Source organism: Gekko japonicus, unplaced genomic scaffold (assembly GCF_001447785.1).
Source record: "Gekko japonicus isolate JY-2015 unplaced genomic scaffold, Gekko_japonicus_V1.1 scaffold1530, whole genome shotgun sequence".
Classification (NCBI taxonomy): domain Eukaryota; kingdom Metazoa; phylum Chordata; class Lepidosauria; order Squamata; family Gekkonidae; genus Gekko; species Gekko japonicus.
The window spans coordinates 447,764-454,025 of NW_015168697.1; the positions used below are offsets into that span (position 1 = coordinate 447,764).

The 6,262-nt window shown below is 44.5% G+C and overlaps 1 non-coding gene across 1 annotated transcript; it reads right to left on the minus strand.

Moving 5' to 3' along the window:
• Positions 1-1,287: 1,287 nt before the first annotated feature.
• TRNAV-UAC lies at positions 1,288-1,360 on the minus strand. Its single transcript has one exon. It is a non-coding gene; the product is annotated as a tRNA-Val (tRNA).
• Between the last annotated feature and the right edge of the window lie 4,902 nt (positions 1,361-6,262).

The following is a 6,262-nucleotide window of genomic DNA, read 5'->3' on the forward strand; positions in this document are numbered from 1 at the left end:
TGGAATGGAGTGAAGTCCAGCTTCCATATGCAAAAAACCTTGAAGGTTCCATATGCAACTGACATTCCAACTGCCTTGCGGGGAGGGGGGTGAGTTTGAGGTGTGGAATGCAGTGAAGTCCAATCAGCTTCCATATGCAAAAGACCTTTAAATGCTGGGCGGGACTGCACAAAGCAGCCAGTCAACCCAGCCAGCGTCTTCTGACTGACAGTTCAAGCGTCCATACACTAAAGGAGTGCATTTTAGAACTTTGGCACCCACTATTCAATTATATATAAGGAGAGATAACACAGAACTGAATGCCTCTCCTTTCACACACAGAATTTAACTCAGAACTCTTATATCACACAAGACCGCTTCACTCTTTTCATACACAGAACCAACTTATCCCACACAGGGACGTGTCTCTCTCTCAGACTTCAGAACTGAACTGACTGCCTGTTTAACTGTCCTCATCAACTGTCTAAACTGTAACTCTTGACTGACATACAAATCATCCACACAGCATCACTTCCAAAACCCCTCCCCCTTTCTGCCAATCACCAATCATACCACTTGCCTGTTTCAACCACCCTAGACTATCTCTCATCGCCATGCAACCAAACTTTTAAAGACACACACACAGTTAAACATGAAATCATTACAGTAATCCATCCCAATTTGGACAGATTGTAGATGAGTTGGTGGCAGGGTGAGGTTCCCTGTGTGTTTGGTGTGTGTAGCTTGTAGGGGGTCCATTCTATACACTTTTGAACCTGCACCTGACATTTCCCCCAAAAGCACTTTCCTGGTTTCATCTTCTTTGAGGGGCCATAACCCCTAAGCCCAATCTGCATATAACTTGGAGGGTAGAGAGAGGAGAGTAAGACAGAGATCTCCTATGAGTTTGGTGTCTCTAGCATGCCAGGCAGCCATTCTACCATGTCATGAACCTTATGAAGTGAACCAGTTCGTTCGACGCTAAAATGTTTGGGGTGGTTCATGTCTCACGAACTGGGCACACAACAAACTATAAACTAAAATGAACCACATTTTCCTGGTTCATGTCCACTCCTAAATACGAATATCCACATGAAGCTGCCTTATACTGAATTCTACCATTGGTCCATCAAAGTCAGTATTGTCTACTCAGACTGCCAGTGGCTCTCCAGGGTCTCAGGCTGAGGTGTTTCACATTATCTGCCACTTGGTACTTTCAACTGGTGCTGGGGATTGAACCTGGAACCTTCTGCATGCAAAGCAGAGGTTCTTCCACTGTGCCACAGCCTCTCCCCCCAAAGAACCTAGTGGTTCCACTGAGGCTTGAACCCAGGACCTTCTGCATGTAAAGCAGACGTGATAACCACTACACTATGGCACCAACATTTTTTTTACAAAGACCAAAATAATACAAATCTGTAAAATGTGCCACTTATAAAAAGAAATATGGAAACAGTTTGGATAGTATGCATAGAAACATGCACATGTGCAAAGTTCTTCCATGCATACATGCTCCCTCTAAGATATGGAGTCTTGTGAGCAAAATAATTACTTTTTGAGCTACTGGCATTAAAGCTGTGAGCGAGCAATTTGGCTGCTGCATAAATTAGTTTGCTCTGGAGCCATCCTTCCTGAGTTAAGACAAAAATGTGTGAACCAGAGGCTAAAAAACTGTGAGCTAACTCACACTAACTCAGCTTAAAGAGAACACTTTTCCTTCTGTTGTTCCTTATACTTCATGGGATGTTGCTCTGTAGGTTCCTCAATGTATGGATGACTGAGACTAGAAAGAAATAGCAGAGAGATGAGCAACACACACAGTACTCTGTACTTTGGATTTCAGTAATTGCCTAAATGGGTCTAGAGAGGAAAGATTTATTTCATATTAACCTTGACTTTTCCCCCCCAAAAATGATGATCAACTAATTTCTCTAAAATTATTAATGTTGATTAGTGGCTAGGAACAATAGTTATAATGATCCTAAATATATTATCATTCATCATGAGAGCAGAGAAATGTTTTTACTTAATAGCCTTATAATGAAGTTAGTAAAATTTCCAGATCTTTTCTTTAAAAGAACAAGGTTTGGTTACTCTAAAAATCTACATGGAGATAATGTTCCACTTTTGCTTTACAGCAATTTTGTATTATTTCATTTATAGAATATGCTGTCAAGTTCTCAGCATGGGGCTTTGTAAGGAAAAGGCTTGACTTAATAGTTCTTCATTACAATACTTCCTGCGGTATCTTATGATTAGCTCACTATGGCTTGACACTGAAAACTACAGTTTTTCCATAAAAGTAAGAACTTAGTTAACATTTTCTTTTCAGGCCAGCAACAGAATTGCAATATAATAAAATATAATTCAATAATAGCAAAAAGTAGTATTTATCAAACTCTTCTTTGGACCACCTTCACTCACTCTACCCCTAACAAGGCTGACAGAAAAGAAAAGAAAAGAAAAGAAAAAGGAAGGAAGGGAGGGAGGGAGGGAGGGAGGGAGGAAGAAAAACCCTTCTCTCGAGTCGCGCCACATCTCTCCATTGTATCCTATTGCCCCATAGGGTACAATGGATGGAGAGAGAAGGGGTTTAAAAAGGGTTTTTAAGTTTAAACACCTTCCCTTGTGTAGGGTTCTAAGTTTACATAAGAACATAAGAGACACCAATGTTGGATCAGGCCAAAGGCCCATCCAGTCCAACACTCTGTCGCACAGTGGCCAGAAATACCAGGTGCCATCAGGAGGTCCAGCAGTGGGGCCAGGACACTAGGAGCCCTCCCACTGTTGACCCACCCAAGCACCAAGAAGACAGAGCATCACTTGCCCCAGAGCCCCTTGTGGCTAATAGCCTCTGCTCCATATGGTTATCTAATTCCCTTTTGAAGCCGTCCATGCTTGTAGCTGCCACCACTTCCTGTGGCAGTGAATTCCATGTGTTAATCACTCTTTGGGTGAAGAAGTACTTCCTTTTATCCGTTCTAACCCGACCGCTCAGCAATTTCATTGAGTGCCCACAAGAGAAATGGTGAGAAATAGAGAAAAGTACCTCTTTCTCTACCTGCTCTATCCCATGCATAATCTTATAAACCTCAAGGTGTGGTGCCCAGAACTGCACACAGTATTCCAAATGAGGTCTCACCATTGATTTATATAGGGGCATTATTATATTGGCTGATCTGTTTTCAATACCCTTCCTAATAATCCCCAGCATAGCATTTGCCTTCTTTATTGCAGTCACACACTGTCTCGACATTTTCAGTGAGTTATCTACTACAACTCCAAGATCTCTCTCTTGATCTGTCTCTGCCAGTTCAGACCCCATCAATGTGTATTTATATTTAGGATTTTTGGCTCCAATGTGCATCACCTTGCACTTGGCCACATTGAACCCCATTTGCCATGTTGACGCCCACTCGCCCATCCTTGACAGATCCCTTTGGAGTGCCTCACAATCCTCTCTGGTTTTCACCACCCTGAACAACTTCGTATCATCCGCAAATTTAGCCACTTCACTGCTTACTCCCAACTCCAAATCATTCAGAAACAAGTTAAAAAGCATCGGACCGATTACTGATCCCTGTGGTACCCCACTGCTTACCACTCTCCACTGAGAAAATATCCCATTTATACTCACCCTCTGTTTTCTATTAATTAGCCATGATTTTTGAGCTTACTTAGGAGCCTTTGATGAGGAACTTTATCAAAAGCTTTCTGGAAGTCAAGGTAAACAACATCTATTGGGTCCACCTTGTCCACATGTTTGTTCACCCCCTCAAAGAACACTAACAGGTTAGTAAGACAAGATCTTCCCTTACAGAACCCATGCTGAGTCTGCCTCAATAGGTTTTGTTCATCTATGTGCCTACTAATTCTTTCCTTACTAACGGTTTCCATCAATTTACCCGGTATCGACGTCAGACTGACTGGCCTGTAATTTCCTGGATCTCCTCTGGAAGTTTAAATACCTTCCGTTCGCCTCCCCAGCAAAGGGAAGGTGTTTAAACTTTAAATACCTTCCCTTGGCCAGGGAGTCGTGATGCAGCATGAGCCCCAGAAGCAAGGGAAAGTGTTTTAAGTAAATACCTTCTCTTCTCTAGGGAGTTGCACTGTGCCTCCCCAGCAAATGGATTCCTTGAATTAATGCCAGATATATGGCATTCATTTGGGGAATCCCTGTTCAGCCAGCTGAATCAGATTAGAGAATCAGATTCAGCTTTTGGCATGCCCGAGTAATGCCAGATAGACATTATTCGGGGGGGGGGGGGTTGGTTCGTCTGAACCAAATGCACATCCCTACTCTTCACAACACACTGGATCATGTGCTGGTAAACCTCTGGCCTAGTTTGCAGAAGCAGCCCTCAAGGTTAATTCTGAAGTTGAAACAGGAAACTGAGAAGTAGCTGAAGTACATTGGCTGAGGAGTGGTTGGAACTGGAGTGGACAACACCCTATCAGCAATTTTGAAACAAGGATCTCTGGAGGAGAACAGTAGCACATAGCTGGGCCAAGGAATCAGCCAAGAAATTGAGTGATGTGTTAAGATGTATTCAGCCCCGTAGCTAGGGACTTTTTTGCGAGAGGGCCTTGGGGGGGGGCACCAGCTAATTAAATCAGGGGGCAGCTTCCATCCATCCCAGCAAGGGCAGCTCTTCCCTGTGCAGCATCTGCCTCCCTCCCTCCTCGAGGAACCCCAGTGCCCCTTCCTGCATTGCTACACCAGAGGCAACCTGACCTCCACCCTCGGCTCCCTCCTGGGGCCAGGAGAGGTGAGGCGTGCAGTGGCTGGGCTGGCCATGAAGGTGCGGTGTGTGGGTGCATTGGCGTGCAGAAGCACAACCGGGCGTGCCTGGCCAGGGCCAGGCAAGGAGCCCACTTGCCTCCTTGCCTTGCCTGGCTGGGTTTACCGGCTGCTGGCTGGCTGGCTGGGCAGCAAGCATCTCTCAGCCCAGCCTCACTGTCTCTGCTGCAACTTGTGCCGCCCTCGTCCTCCCCACTGATAGGCAATCAAGGGAGAAGGGGAGCCAAGGCTCAGGGAGGGAGGCCCATAAAAACCACTAGGAGGCTGGGCCCTGTTGGCCCCATAGTAGCTATGGGCCTGGGTATAAAAAACAGAAAGGGGATCAGGGGCTTGACAGAGATCTCTTATCAACTTTCATCTGAGCTCTGTTCCAGAATGCCTCACCATGTCTGACTGCTTCTTTTCAGGTTTGGCCTTGGTATGGACGTGTTTGTGTGTGTGCATCTGTGAATGGCCACTAGAACAAGATGCTTGAATTCCTTGTATGATTTGAACTAATACAATTTTAGCTTGTTTTTGAAAGACATTGTTGGTGGACGTTCCCTCCTTTCCTTTACAGCTTGGGAAAAGATCCTGCAGCCTCTGGCAGGCTGGGGTAAGGCTCTGATCAGCCCTGAGATTTGACCAGTGCACGGTTGGTGCAGTTTGTACCTAACACCTATAACAAGAACACCTATAACACCTACCAGACCAACATGGCTGCCCACCTTGATCTACCTATAACAAGAAATCACAGCACTGTGTAGTACAGACAGAAACAGAAAACCTTTATTCGGCATAACATAGATAAATCAAACAAAGGAAAAAGTTAAAAGGTAGGTACAAGGAACAACATCAACCAATATTCCCAATATCTCAAAATACAAGGCAATCCTAGCATGGTTTACAAGGTTTACAGGATATTACTCTTGACTTCCATACATGGGTCAGAAATTCTGCAACAGATAGTGTTATTGCTGGGCTCTTGTCTGCTAGAAAGAAATTTAAATCCCTATCCAGAAAGTCTTTGCGAAGGGAGAAGAGGGCGAATCAAAATATTGCGCATAACGGAATATTTAGGACAACGAAAAAGAATATGGGTGACAGAATCAGGTTCCCCAAAATCACAGTTGCAAAGTCTATCCTTATACGGAACACCCCTGTATCTACCTGAGACCACTACTGAAGGGAAAAGGTTAAATCTTGCAAGCATAAAGACCCTCCTAAAAACTGGGATTGTCAAATTGGTGATATACGGTACCGTGGATGTATGTGAGAGAAAGAGGGGTAATGAGTAGGGAGAGCAAACCCCAAGACTGCCAGCATTAATGATCTGCACTTCTATATCCCAAATTCTCCTCCTGACCACCTGCAAGATTGCTACCTCACCACAGTTATAAAGGGGTTCCAGGTCAATACCTAGGGTACCCACCTTTTTCACTATGGCCTGTGACCACTCTGATGTATAAGGGTCAGTTAAAAGTTGGACCATTAGGCTAGCAG